Here is a 15,465-nt window from a genome sequence, read left to right as displayed (position 1 = left end):
TTCATCAGATCTTACAATTCCAAGGCCTTGCTATTGTATTTGCCTTAAAATTTGGTTTAGGAGAGACTCAGTTTCTATGTCCTTTGGGACATATGAATCTATCAGGAAAATAGACACACAAGTCAAGAGCTTAGGAGATCTTGTTGGACTGGATTCAGACTTGATAAAAGAAGTAGATGAGCTCATTGAGGTACGTAAAGCAGAAGGCTTAGAAGTTAACCTCAGGGAACACATCAAAATTTTAGGGCAGATGGAGCAGAGTACCAAGATCTAGAAAGAAACACATATTTTTTGAAAATAAGAACATAATCCTGCCAGCATGCAATACTGTTCAACAGATTGGAATATTTGTTTCAGAAGGCTTTGTGCTATAAGTATTGATACCTTGAAGAGCTTCCCCAGGAATTAAGCCCCAGAAGGACTTTGGAGTAGATTCTGAGATCTCTGACTACCTACTCTGACCACATCCGTCTCAGAGAGTTCTTTGAGGGTATCTCTTGGATTCTGCCTCTGCAAGCTGGGGAGCCACATTTACCTGGACATCCCCTAGCCAGTGTGAGATGTGTGACTGCAGAAATGAGAGCTCAAGGGTAGTGGAGGAGATGGTGCTTTGGGATCATATCCAACTTTGTGTGGAGAACAAAGTTTAGGCTAGATGAGGACAGTGGCCAAGTCTGCCTCATCTCCACTTTTCTATTACAATGTTTGGCTCTGTCGGGTACTCAATACATATTTGTTGAATATATGTATGGATAAATAGATAAATGAATGGGTGCGTGAATTAGTGGATGAATGGATGGGAGGATGGATGGATGGATGGATGGATAGTGGGTGGATGGAGGGTAGGGTGAGGTTTCAGTCAATATTGGTTTTCCAATATCATTAGGTTTGCTGCCCTCCCCCTTTCCCACGGCCCAAGCCAGCAGGACTCCTCTGAAAAAATATGGAGGTCCTTTACTTAATCTTTCAAACTTCAGGGATAATCATACAGATTTCTCTTTCAACCCTGAGGTTTATGTTTACTTAACAAAAATATTGTACATGTGGACTCAAACCTTACCAGAAAATAAGATCAAGGGATTGATATATGTGGATTTATAAAACTCCTAATATATTTAAGTAACCTTTACAAAAACACAATAGAGTATCACTCAAAACAACAACTACTACTACCATCTTAATGGCATTTAAAATATTTTTTTATTTAAAAAAGTTTTTTTAATGTTTATTTATTTAAAAAAATTTTTTTAAATATTTATTCATCTTTGAGAGACAGAGAGAGACAGAGCATAAGCAGGGAAGGGGCAGAGAGAGGGAGACACAGAATCCAAAGCAGGCTCCAGGCTCTGAGCTGTCAGCACAGAGCCCAATGCGCGGCTTGAACTCACAAACTGCGAGATCATGACCTGAGCCAACATCGGATGCTCAACCAACTGAGCCACCCAGGCGCCCCAATGTTTATTTATTTTTTAGAGAGAGAGAGAAAGAGCGAGTGGGGGAGGAGCAAAGAGAGAGAGAGACACAGAATCTGAAGCAGGCTCCAGCTCTGAGCTGTCAGCACAGAGCCTGACACGAGGCTTGAACTCATGAACTGCAAGATCATGACCTGAGCTAAAGTTGGATGCTTAACTGACTGAGCCCCCCAGGTGCCCCTAAAACATTTTAGATTGGCAATAATGTGCCATATATAATTAATTCACAAAAAATATTTTCAGGATCTTCCTTCTCTAAAATTTCAAAAAAATAAAAAGTGGAGATGGGAGGATTCCTATACATCCACTTGCCTTGCTGCAAATACTGTGCATCTAAAAGCACTATTTTTTATCTCCATGCAAATATTCAAAGCCTTTCTGACATTATGATATGGGTCCCTAAATCATAACTGGAGTGACTCACCGTTCGTTCTGCCTCCATTGTAATGGTTCCTGATTGTGAAAAAAGGACTCAGATGTCCAGCCACGTAGTTCAGCATTTTGAACTAGAGGGATGCAAAACTGAGGAGGAATTTCTGTACCTACCCCATCTACTTTACAAGGTTTCTAGAAGAATCCCCAAAGAAAAATAGATGAGAGGCCCTTTGTGACTCTCCAGGCTCTGTGTAGCTTCATGCAATTCGTGTTGTATGTATTAGAAGAGAATCAACCTTCCACAGAGACTCTTACATGTCAGATCATGTCACTCACCTGCTCAGAAGGCTCTGGCACCTCCACTCACATGGCACGTTTGAGCAAGCCCTGCCCACAACCTGCAGGGCTACCTGTGATCCAACCATCCCAACCATTAAGCTCAGATCTTACAATAACCCTTCTACCAAGGGATTCGACTTGCCAAACTTGATCCCACCCCAGGACCTTGGGACTTGCCATTCCTTCTGCCTGGCATGCTCTTCCTCCTGATATTCCCACTTCTTCAGTTCTCTGATCAAATGCTTTCTCTGCACAGAGAACTTTCTTCACCAGCCCCATCTAAAATACCATCCATGGGGCTCCTGGCTGGTTCCGTTGGTGGAGCATGTGGCTCTTGATCTCGGGGTTGTGAGTTCAAGCCTCACATGCGGTATAGAGATTACTTTTTAAAAAAAAAAAATGGGGGCGCCTGGGTGGCGCAGTCGGTTAAGCGTCCGACTTCAGCCAGGTCACGATCTCGCGGCCCCGCGTCAGGCTCTGGGCTGATGGCTCAGAGCCTGGAGCCAGTTTCCGATTCTGTGTCTCCCTCTCTCTCTGCCCCTCCCCCGTTCATGCTCTGTCTCTCTGTCCCAAAAATAAATAAACGTTGAAAAAAAAATTTAAAAAAAATGTTTAAAATACCATCCACCTCCTGTTCTAGTCCCTCACCCTGATTTTTTTCTCTTCATGGCAATAACTTATTAATTTATTTATTATGTGTCTCCTCAACTAGGAGGGAACATCCACAAAGGCAGAGAATTGTCTGTCTTTTTCACTGGTGTGTACATGGCACTTAGAACATCAGTAGGTGTTTTTATTAGTTATCTGTTGCTGCATACACAAAGGTAGTGGCTTAAAACAACACACATCTATTACCTCAGAGTTTGTGTGAATCAAGAATCCAGGCATGGCTTAGCAGAGTCCTCTGCTTTGGGACTTCTCATGAGGTTGCAATTAAGGAGTTGGCTAGGAGTTGGATTCTTATCTGAAGATCTGATTGGGGAAGAATCTACCTCCAAGCTCATATGGTTGTTGGGAGGATTCAGTTCCTTTGGGTTGTTGGACTCAGAGTTTCAGTTCCTTTCTGGGTATTGTCTGGAGTCTGCCCTCAGTTGCTTGCCAGAGGGTCTCTCCACAGCTTAGCTCACAATATGGCATCTTGCTTCATCAAAGTGATCAAGGGAAAGAGTCAGTTAGCAAAACAGAAGTTACGTGTTATGTAATATAATCACAGAAGCATCGTCTTGTCACCTTTGCCATATTGGTTAAAAGCAACTCACAAGTCCTGCTCACGTCCAAAGTGAGGGGGTTATACAAGGGTATGAATACTAGGAGGTGGAGATCATTGGGGACTATTTTAGAGTCTATCTGCCACATTACTTGCTCAATAAACACTGAATATTTTTAATCCAATGTACAAATTGACACTGGGGAAGGAAAGCTGTAAGATTCAAGATTCTTGCAATTTATTTCTTGCACAATGTAGAACTTCTGTGAAATTTACTTATCTTTTTCCCAACTTCCCTCTGATGTTCTGTGACCAGCCTGGTCTGCTTGCCTGCATGAGCTGCCCCAGGCTTTGAAGATTCACCCAAGAGAAGTGACCCACACACAACCCAGACCCTTCAAGAATCTATAATCTGAAACTCACCATTCACAGAGTTTATTCCTTATCCACAAGGATCCCTGGAATTGGTCAGTTGCATCCTTATACATTACAAGCTGGAAGTGGTGTCCTTGAATGGTTACTTTGCATTTATGAGGTCTTGCTGCTAGCCAAGTTAATAATGCATCTAATAAAAAGAAAGAAAGAAATATATTGTTCAGTAAGGTAGATATTATTAATATGATTCTGTTTTAAAAGGGCCATTACTTCAGAGTCTTGATGTCTGGCATGCTGTTAAAGAAGTTTTTTTTTTAAGAATCGCCATGACAACAGAGAGAGCCCCACTTCCCCTGAGTCGATTACAGATTTGTCCATGTAGGGAATTGGAACACATCCAGCTTACTGGGAATCCTTTTATGTCTCCTTTGGCAAAAGCCCTGGCTTATCATCCAGAGTGAGCAGGAGTCTCAAATCCATCAATATTCACTGATGAAGTCGTCGCCATTCATTAACAGAGACTTGATCAGCAGACGTTTATTGATTGCCAGGCACATGCAAGGCACTCTGGGGGATTCAGAGACATTGCTGTCTGAAGGACTGATGTGTCCACTGCGTGACAAGTTCCAGCCCCTCCAGGCATAAGGAGCCATGTGGGACTGAGCTCTGGGTGGGACAGACCCTGCTCAAGGACCTGGGACTTAAACGGTGAAGAACCGTGATGTCATGATGTGCACATTGGACAGTTCTGACCTGTGAGGGGATTCTTGGTGTGCAGGGTTGGGCTGCATGGATGAGAGGCCTAAGACAGTGGGTGAAAACCTGCCCTGGGTCTTAATTTTATATAAACTCTAACTCCAAATTGCTGGTTTACCTTGGGCATGCCACAGGACCTCTCTAGCCATTACTTTCATCCCTTACATGAAATAGGATTACATTTCTTCTTGGTGAACCTGCAGTGATCACATTGTGATCTGTTGCTTGTTTGACCAGACAGGCCTTTGAACCTGCTCAGGCAGTGATGACCCACTGTTGTCTTAGAGGTGCTCAACACAGTGCTGGGCATGCCCTAACACTCAACAAATGAATGAATGAGAATTGAAGCCTTCCTGCAACCACTCCATTCTTTGCCAACCCCTCCACACTGCTATTATACTGGCCTCTCACTCTTCCAAAGGAAATCCAGGACAGTAGAAAGCACCCCAGTGATCCCAGGCCTGCTTCCCACCCCAACCTATGGCGCAACTCAACTTTTCTACTTTGGATAATTTTTCAACCCAGGAAGGGTCCAAAGGAATGGGATAAGGTGTTGAAGCCAGGTATGATGGATAGGGAGAAGGGGGCAGGGGAGGAAGGAACAAGTCAGAACTGTTTTGCTTCCTGTAAGATGTGTGAGAATATGTTGGATGCTCTGTGCAGTGAGGGAGCAGCTCCATACTCAATTGGCAAGATGAAGAAACAAAAAATGGAATGGTACAAATAAAAAGCAAATAGTAAAATGGTAGCATTAAACCCAACCAAATTATTAATCTCATTAAATTAAAATAGTTTAAACACTTCAAACAGAAGGCAGAATGTCAGATTGAATAAAAAAGGAACATACAACTTTATGATGCTTACCAAAAACCTACTTTAAATATAAAGACATCAATAGATTAAAGGAAAAAGGATAGAAAAGGATGTACCATACTAACCAAAAGAAAGCTGGAGTGGTTGTGTTAATATCAGATGAAGTAGATTTCATATCAAAGAATATTTGAGGGGATAGAGAAAGTGTTTTCATAATAAAGGGACAATCTATCAAGTACCCATAACAATCCAAAACATGTATGCATCTAATAACAGCTTAAAAATACACGAAGTAAAAATTAATAGAAGTGAAAGGAGAAAGAAACAAGTATGTAATTATGGTAGATGCAACCTCTCATTCAATAAGTGATAGAACAGGGGCACCTGGATGGCTCAGTCGGTTAAGTGTCCAACTTTGGCTCAGGTCATGATCTCACGGTTTGTGGGTTCGAGCCCCGTGTTGGGCTCTGTGCTGACAGCTCAGAGCCTGGACCCTGCTTCAGATTCTGTGTCTCCCTCTCTCTCTGCCCCTTCCTCACTCGGGTTCTATCTCTCTTTCTGTCTCTCAAAACTAAATAAACATTAAAGAAAATTTTTTTTAATAAGTGATAGAACAAATGGAAAATCAGTGAGGATTGGAAATCAGCTGACTTAATTCAGTCAATCAGCTTGACTTAATTCATATTTATAGGACACTCTACACAACAACAGCAGTAGGGACATTCTTTTCCAGAACATTATCAAGTTAAACTATATTATGGGCCATAAATAGGTCCCAATAAATTTCTTAAGAATCAAAGCCTACAAAGTAGGTTCTCTGACCACAATGGAGTAAAATTAGAATTCAATAACAGAAATATAGCTGGAAAATCCCCACATATTCAGAAATGAAACAGACTATTAAATAACCCATGGCTCAAAGAACAATCAGAAAGTATTTTGAACTGAATATAAATGAAAACAACACATCAGAATTTGTGAAACACAGTTAAAGCAATGATTAAAAGGAAATTTGTGCCACTAAAAGCCTGTATTAGAATATAAGGAAAGTCTTAAATCAGAGACCTAAAATTTTACCTTAAGTAATCAGGGGGAAAAGGAGCAAAGTAAATAAGAAAGTAAATAATAAGTGTAAGAGTAGAAATGAATAAAACAGAAAACCAAGAGAAAACCAATGAAAGCAAAAGATCATTTTTGAAATGCTCAATAATATTGATAAACTCTAGCAGAGAGAAGAGACAGACAAAATACAGAAACAAAGTACCAACAACAGGAATGAGAGAGGAGAAATCATTACAGATCCTACAGATATTAAAAAGATATGAAGGGAATATTGTGAATAGCTTTATGCTAATATTTTTGACAACTTAGATGAAATTGACAAATTACTTCAAAGACACAAACTACTGAATCTCACTGGAAAAGAATAGATATTTTGCACAGTCATATCTACTTATGAAATCAAATTCATGGTTAAAAAAAATCCCATAAAGGAAACTCTAGATCTACATGCCTTTCATGGTGATATCTACCAAATATTTAAGGAAGGAATAACACCTGTTTTACACAAAATTTTCTAGAAACCAAAATAGGAATGAACACTTCCCAACTCATTCTATGAAGCCAGCATTGGCCTGACATCAGAAACAGAAAATTATTTCACAAGAAAATTATTAATATCACTCATGAACATAGATGCAAACATTTAATTTTTTTTAATTTTTAAACATTTATTTATTTTTTAGAGAGAGAGAATGAGAGGGAAAGGGGCAGAGAGAGAGAGGGGGACAGAGAATCTAAAACAGGCTCTGCACTGACAGCAGCAAGCCCAATGTGGGGCTCAAACTCAAACTGTGAGATCATGACCTGAGCCAAAGTCGAATGCTCAACTGACTGAGCCACCTAGGTGCCCCAGATGCAAACATTTAAAACAAAATTTTAGCTAATCAAATCCAGCAATGTATTAAAAGGATAATGTATCGTGATCAAGTGGATATTATCCCAGGACCCCAAGGTTGGTTTAACATTTAAAAATAATGAGTATAGGGGCACCTGGGTGGCTCAGTTGGTTGAGCATCTGACTCTTGATTTTGGGTCAGGTCATGATTCTAGGGTTGTGGTATGGAGCCCCACATCAGTTTCCATGCTAAGTGTGGAGCCTACTTGAGATTCTCTCTCTCTCTCTCTCTCTCTCTCTCTCTCTCTCTCTCTCTCCCTGTCTCTTTCCCCCACTTTTCCTTTCTCTCTCTTTAAAAAAAAAGTATAATTCACTATATTAACAGAGAAGAGAGAAAAAATTGTATGGTCATCTCAATAGATGGATAAAAAGAATCTGACAGAATCCAACATCCATTATTGGCAACAGCTCTCAGCAAATTAGAAATAGAAGGGAACATCTTCACCCTGATAAAAAGGAAACTATGAAAAGCCCCTAGCTAACATCATACTTAATGGTGAAAGACTCAAAAACCCTTTAAAATCATAAATATTTCCACTCCTCTTATTTAGCATTTTACTAGAAGTTTAAACCAGTACAGTAAGAACAAGAGATTTAAAAAGCATAGAGTTGGAAAGGAAGAAGAAAAACTGTCTTTATTCACACATGTCATAATCGTCTTCATAGAAAATCTTAAATGGATCTACCAAAAAGCTGTTAGAACTAACAAATGAGATTAGCAAGTTTGCAGGATACAAGAGCAATATATAAAAATCAATTGTATTTATATCAACTACCAATGAACATTTGGACATTTTTTAAACAACACCATTTATAACAGCATCAAAAATATGGAACCATTGGGGATAAATTTTTTAAAAATGTGTAACACCTGGGGGAGCCTGGGTGGCTCAGTCGATTAAGCATCCGACTCTTGATTTTGGCTCAGATCATGATCTCACAGTTCAAGCATTCGATCCCCACATTGGGCTGTCAGCACAGAGCCTGCTTGGGATTCTTTCTCTACCTCTCTCAAAATAAATAAATAAACTTCAAAAAATGTGTAATACCTGTACAATGAAAACAATAAAACATTGTAAGAGAAAGTAAAGAAGACCAAAACAAATAGAAATATAGGGTGTACATATTTCAGAAGACTTAATATTGTTAAGTTCTTTAACTTTCCCAAAGTGATCTATAGATTTGTTGCAATCCCAATCAAATTCCCAGCAAGTGTTTTGTAGAAATTCACAAGATGATTCTAAAATTTATGTGGAAATGTGAACGACCTAAAACAACACGATTCTGAAAAAGAACAAAATCAGAAGTTTGTGCTACCTGGTATTATGATTTATTATAAAGCCACTATAATGAAGACCATGTGGTATTGCCATAAAGATAGACATATAGATTAATGGAACAGAGTAGAGGGGTCACGAAGAGACAAGGACATATAAACCAATTGATTTGCAACAAAGGTGCCCAGGCAAATCAACAGGGAAAGGATGATGTCTACACATGATGACAAAACAATTGGAAATCATACGCAAAAACTTGGACCTCCACCCTGACCTCACACTCTATACAAAAATTAACTTGAAATGGATCATAGACCTAAATATAAGAGCTAAAACTTCTGGAGAAGTTATAAGAAAATCCTACTGCTGCTGGGTTTGGCAAAGATTTCTTAAAGAGAACACAAAAGTCAAGAACTGTAGAAGTCAAAAATCAACAAATTAAGCTTCATCAATGTTAAAAATTTTGCTCTTCAAAAAACATTGTGGGGCATCTGGGTGGCTCAGTGGGTTAAGTGTCAAACTCTGGATTTCAGCTCAACTCATGATCTCAGAGTTTGTGAGTTTGAGCCCCACATCGGGCTCTGCACTGACAGTGGGAGACTGCTTGGGATTCTCTGTCTCTGCCTCTCTCCACCCTCCAAAGGGGGAAAAAAAAACACCTTAAAAAATTGTCATGAAAATAAAGATGCAAACAGTAGACTGGGAGAAATTATTTGCGCAGTGGACGTCTGACAAAGACTTGTGTCTAAAATATATAAAGAACACTCACGACTCAATAATAATACAGACAACCCAATTAAATAGTTAAAAGGTTTGAACAGATACTTCACCAAGGAAGATATACAGATGGCAAATAAGCACATGCAAAGATGCTCACCATCATTAAACTGTAGTGAAATACGCACATTTAGACCACAATGAGATACTACCACACACCCACCAGCATGGCTAAAATTTAAAGTACTGACCATATGTATCAGGTGTAAGGATATGGAGCAACAGGAATTTTCATACACTGCCTGAGAGAATGTAAAATGATATATTCACTCTAGAAAACAACTTGGCAGTTTTTTAAAATGTTAAACATAGGGGCACCTGACTGGCTCAGTCAGTAGAGCATGCGACTCTTGATCTCGGGGTTGTAAATTTAAGTCCCACGTTGGGTGTGGAGATTACTTAAAAATAAAGTCTAAAAAAAAATTTAACATATGCCTACCCGATAACCCAGCCATGCCACTCATAGATAGTTACCTAAAAGCGACAAAAGCATGTGCTCACTAGGACAAGTACCAAGTCTTGTACACAAATGTCCATGGCAGGCTCATTTGGAATAGCCCAAACTGGGAACAACCCAAATGTCCATCAACAGGTGAACCGATAAGCAAACTGTGGTATATCTTTAAAACGGAATAACTTCCTTTTTATTTTTAAAGATTTTTAAAAATGTTTATTTATTTATTTTTGAGAGGGGGAAGGGGCAGAGAGAGAGAGAGAGAGGAAGACACAGAATCGGAAGCAGGCTCCAGGCTCTGAGCTGTTAGCACAGAGCCCAATTGGGGGCTCGAACTCACGAATCATGAGATCATGACCTGAGCTGAAGTCAGACGCTTAACTGACTGAGCCACTCAGGTGCCCCTAAAATGGAATAATTTTTTTTAACGGAATAATATTCAGCAAGAAAAAGAACAAATTGATACATACATCAGAATGGATGAATGTCTAATTATGCTGAGTGAAAAAAGCCAGCAACAAAACAAAAAGGACGCATTCTGTGTGATTGCATTTATATAAAATTCTAGAAAATGCAAGCTACTCTCTTGTGATAGAGAGTAGATCATTTGTTTGGACAACGGCGGTGATGGGGAGAACCAAAGTGGGCAAACTGGGGGAATATTTACACAGGGTATGATTAACAAGAGTTGGGAAAGGTAGATGTGGGGGTTGAGATCTCTCCCAATCTCTGGTTTCCAGACTAGGGAAGGTGGGTTATGTGCAATTCCTTAAGATGGGAAACACCACGTTAAACATCAAAGTGTTCAGTTTTAACGTGATGGAGTTTGTGAGCAAGCAGTTGGATGTTCTTGTCTGCTGCACAACAGAGGTCTGGGCTGGAGGCAAAGAATCTCAGAACCCAGGTCATCTGAGCCCGGGTTAAAAAATGTAAGTAACCTGAGTACACTGTGAGTATGGGTGACCCCAATGGGCTTTGGAATGCAATTTCCGAAAAAATTCAAACTTACTAGAAAAAAAATTTGTTCAGCTCCTCTCTGGATAATACTGAGTTTGTTTCCTTTTCATGCAGTGGTTTAAAAAATAGAGAGATAGGAAAGAAAACATCTTAGTTCAGTGAAAAGGGCCCTGAAATGTTGAGGAAGCCCAGGTTCTAGTCCTGGATCTCCCCTTATCTCACTACGATTGATTTTGGACAAGCTGACTGTCCTCTGTCCCATTTCCTCTGGGCACAGAATTCTGCATTGGCAATGACTTTCTTTTGGCATTTTAAAGTTTTCTAGCTTATTTCTTTTCTGTTTTGGGTCCTAACTGGAAGTCTGGAGTGTTAAGTGGGTCCCACCTCTCTCATGAACATGAACCCCAGTTCTGGTCTCCCAAGAGGCCATGAAACTGCAGAAAGGTCCACCAGGTTCCCACTTTCTCTTGCCCCCTTTCTGATTGGCTTCTAACTGAGAGGGAGGGACTGTAGGTCCCTTCATCCATCCATCCAATATTCATAAAGTATGTGCCAGGTACTGTGGCAGATGAAATAGATTGCCAGAATCTTTTGTTGTCCCTTTAGGATTTCTAAATGGAATTCGTGTGAGTTCATCCAGTGCTTGTCTGTCTCTTTTTTCTTAGAAACCTCTTTTAGTTGAGCTCAGAATTTAGAGGATGAAAATGAATATTTAGATCTGTGATTCAGCAAATTACTTCGGTTCTTTGTGATCTTTTTTGGCTCTAGGTCAGGTTCAGAGCCATCTCTTAGTTTTATTTAACGTGGTCATTTGTGTTCTGTTCTTCCCGATTTGCCTCTCTGATTAAATTTTAACCAGATAGACGGTAAAATGAATTTGCCCTCCCTAGTTGCTCTCAGGAGGGGAAGGGGCTTATATAATAAAACTGTGGTGGGGAGAAGGGATGGCAGCTGGTGGTAAGTAAAATGAATCATGCATACATAAATAATAGAGAACAGACCACCCTGAAGCTGAGAGGCTCCCACTGCATTTTTTCAAAATATGCATGTGTTATAGGGAGAGTACATTTTTGCAAGAACCCCTGAAATAACCTTCAGCCTTCTGTAATATATTTATCTCCTGAGGCCCCAGGGTTGCCAGCAGTGAGGTGGAAACTTGCATGGGGCAATCTTCTCTCTTTATAGCTTAGTTTGATATTCTGGACTGTAATAATAAAATATATTATGCATCATTTTTATCTTAATGCTTATTTTTGTGTACTGCATATTTTTTTCCAAGTTTCTACAGTGAATGGGCACTCCTTTAATAATCAGAAAACCAAAACCCATGATAAGTGGAATTTATAAATAGTATTTATAACCTAGATATTATGGTGGGCACAAATGAAATATTTTGTGTGGATGTATAATTCTGTTGTCAGGCAGGATTGCAGGCAGCAGACCTTTGGAACTTGGAACCTGGTGCAAACAAACCACACTACCTCCTCCTCTAGAGGACTCCCTGGTATTATGTTACATCGGTTTCTGCTCTCCACAACTTGTCTGCCTCCTGTCATAGGGTTCCATTGGGTGAGGCAGTGGCCCATTGTTTCTCTAAGTCTGCAGTGCAAGACAAAGAAAGCTGGACAAATATTTGTTCAATTTTTGCTTAATGAATTGAAACTGAATTGAAGATGGGCACCTGCTCCCAGCTGCTCCTGGTCTAGGCAGGGATTGATTGTGTGAAATGGCAGTAAATGGCAGCTGCCTAGCAGAATATTCATAACTTGGGTGAGCCTGGGACTGTTTTTATAGGTTGCATGGGTTCAGCTTTCACTGAATTTTGATAGTTTCCCTGGAGGCCAAAATGTGTGTGGAAAGGACAAAGGAACAGGCTGAGAAAAGAAGCTGAGACCAAGGTTGTGAGCTGATGGCACTGCATGTTTTCATTTCTACTCTGTTTTACGGTCATCGATGGGTATCACTTGTTCCTCTATCAAATGAATAATGATGGTGACAGTTCCTATTTTGTAGGAACCAATGTGCCACGCACTGTGCTATGGGCTTGCAGTACTCAGGACTCTCTTGCTTGCCAGTGACAGAAAAAAACCCAATTCTAATTTGTTTGGGGGAAGTAGGGGATTTATTGAACAATGTACTTGACAAATCCAGGTCCTGGTTTCAGGAATGACAGAAAGCCACCTGCCATTCAATTCTGCCTCCCTCTGTGTCAGCTAAGTTTCTGGCACAGCCTCCCTAGGTGCTGGCTAGATGACCACTGACAGCTTCAGGCTGATGACATCTTATCTCCTTAATAACCACAGAGGAAAGAGGTTTAATGGGGATAGTAGTCTTGGGATGCTTCCCCATATATATATATATATATATATATTTTTTTTCCCCCATAGGAGCCTTTTCTTTTTCTTTCCTTATAGACCCTTCTTCCTTGTGGCTCAGCCATGAGGTGTTATTGTCCTAGAAGCAGGGCAGCGTGGATACCACTCTGAACCTAAAGTCCATAGGGACGAGGAGGGGGATACCTCCTCCAGAATGGAAGGTAGCATAGAAGCCCTCAGGGAAATGGCAATGTGAGCAAAGAGACTGGAAAGGATGGGTCTAGGGAAGAGTATGATGCCCAGTTCCCTGAGGGGCCCGAAGCCACCTCTGTGCCATGTCTTGGCCTAGGAAGGGGTAGAGTACAACAGAAATCCCAGCAGGTTGAGAAGAAAGCTGAAAGCGAAGAGAGCCAGTGCCCACTTCCTGTTTGGAACTCTGCCCCAGAATGCCTTGTGCCAACACAGGAGGGCTGTAACAAAGTGAAGTGGTTGTGTGACATATTTAATGGGAAATGGCTCCAGAAGATGCCCGAGTCACCCTTAGTCCTCCTGTGACAGAGAAAGCATCCAGAAGCACCCACATGTTCCCTGTGGGGGTGAGAAGGTAGCTGAAAGAGAGAGGAAACCAACTTCCCACAGTGGCTGGGAGAATAGGATGGACAGGTGACCGACTCCCGGCGATCGAAGTCAGGCCCAGGGCTTGTTGGTATGGCTGGCAAAAAGAAGTTATTTCTCTGCCGGACTTGCGGCTGTGAGGTTGTGAGCCTCGGGCTGCTGGGGTCTCCTTGTGGAAAGAAGCAAAGCTGACTGATGGAGAGTCTCTGGAGCCTTTAGTCTCTGGAAATAAGTCCAGACACGAGGCAGAAGTGCCCTGGGCTTTTCATTCGCATAAGTCGACCAAAGTCTTTCTTTGTTTAAGCAAGTGAGAATTGCATTTTCTGTCATTGACAGCAGAAAGGGCTCTAACCCAAGTAAGGTATAGAGAGGCAGGCCAGCAAAGAGGTGGAGCCTGGAATCAATGGGAGGACAGTCAGAAGGAGGAGCCTGTAGACCAAAGAAGAAGTGTTAGGTGGAACGGGTGGGCTGAGAGCCAGAGGAGAGTGAGAAGGCACAGTGAAAAGATTTTGTGGTGAGCAGTACACGCTCCCAGGTTCATGACTGGGAGGGGTTGTGTCAGTCGGGGCAGGAAGGAGCTCAGGACAGCAGGGCATCATGGGACTAGGGTGAGAAGAATGCCTTCAGGGGAGGAAGGCATCCTAAGTGGCTAGGGGAATGGAAAGGTGAGACCACACAGGTAGATGGGGTTGAGAGCTTGGAACAGAAGACTTTGGTGCAGGAAGTGGTGATGTGAGATAGGAAGTTCTAAGCAGAAAACCAGAGAGCAGGCAGAAACATGGGTAAGATATCTGGGTGTACTGTGGATTTAGGAGCCCTCAATACACGAGTGAAAGAAGAGGCGAAGTGATGAGCTCCTCCAGAAAGTGCATCTCAAAAGTAAATAGTTAAACAGCAGTGTCTATTTTGCTCAAGGCCAGTTATGCTAGGGCACACAGGGTTCATTGACACCAAAAGCCTGACAGTCACAGTTGGTGAGATCATCACCCACAGAGAAATCGTGTAGAAATTCCCTCCAGCTGGAAGCCAACATTGGAAGAAATGACCCCACGAATGCATTATCACATCAAGTTCAACCGCATGCCTTGAGGCTAACAGCGCGTTACAGATCAGTTTCAAGTAGCTCGCTCCTAGGAAGCCACGGGGTCGGGAGAGGGTGAGAGAGAGGCCTTGCGGGACGCCTGCAGGCCATCCTGAGACCCAGCAGCCGCAGGTCTAGAGTTGACCTACAGGGCCGGATGTGGTCGGTGCCGGAAGAGAAACGTGAGGAAGGCTGAACGAGGCGGGGGCATGGTGGCGAGAACCGTGGGTTTGGGTCCACGCGTCAGCAGTGACCCGGCGGTGGAGGATCCCAAACACGCGTGCCCAACCCAGCACCGGGATCGGGGCTGTGCCTAGCCCGGCACAAGGCCCAAAAGCACCCACACTAGGACCCGGGGCGAGTCTGTGTACCCCGGGCTAGGCGTGCGCCCGCGTAGTCTGATCCCAAGTCCGGCTTTGTGAGGCGCGCGGCGACTCTGTGTGCATGTGGCTGCGGTCCCAGTACACTCACGGTGCCCGTGACCGTGGCTTAGGCACGCCGGAAGCTTGGTGGACTGGCCTGTCTCTGGGGGCTCTTTGGCCCTCCAGGGTCAGCATCCCCTCCGCAACCCCTTCGCGCGCTTCTCCCCGCCGGGGCCGCCCCGCATCTGCGTCTCCGGGGCGGAGCTCGAGGGCGCCCGGCGCGGGGCGGGCCGAGCCCGGCGTGGGGCGGGGCCAGCAGGGGGCGCTGCGGCA

The 15,465-nt window shown here is 42.5% G+C and overlaps 1 long non-coding RNA gene across 1 annotated transcript; it reads right to left on the bottom strand.

The window, feature by feature from the left end:
* Positions 1 to 2,958: 2,958 nt before the first annotated feature.
* LOC122491923 lies at positions 2,959 to 15,404 on the bottom strand. Its single transcript, XR_006299485.1, has 3 exons — positions 15,242 to 15,404; positions 3,817 to 3,958; positions 2,959 to 3,327 (listed from the first exon to the last, which is right to left on the bottom strand). It is a non-coding gene; the product is annotated as an uncharacterized LOC122491923 (long non-coding RNA).
* Between the last annotated feature and the right edge of the window lie 61 nt (positions 15,405 to 15,465).

This window comes from Prionailurus bengalensis, chromosome C2, assembly GCF_016509475.1.
Source record: "Prionailurus bengalensis isolate Pbe53 chromosome C2, Fcat_Pben_1.1_paternal_pri, whole genome shotgun sequence".
NCBI classification, from domain to species: domain Eukaryota; kingdom Metazoa; phylum Chordata; class Mammalia; order Carnivora; family Felidae; genus Prionailurus; species Prionailurus bengalensis.
The sequence above is the reverse complement of the archived record's forward strand: the minus strand, read 5'-3'. Positions and strand labels throughout refer to the sequence as shown.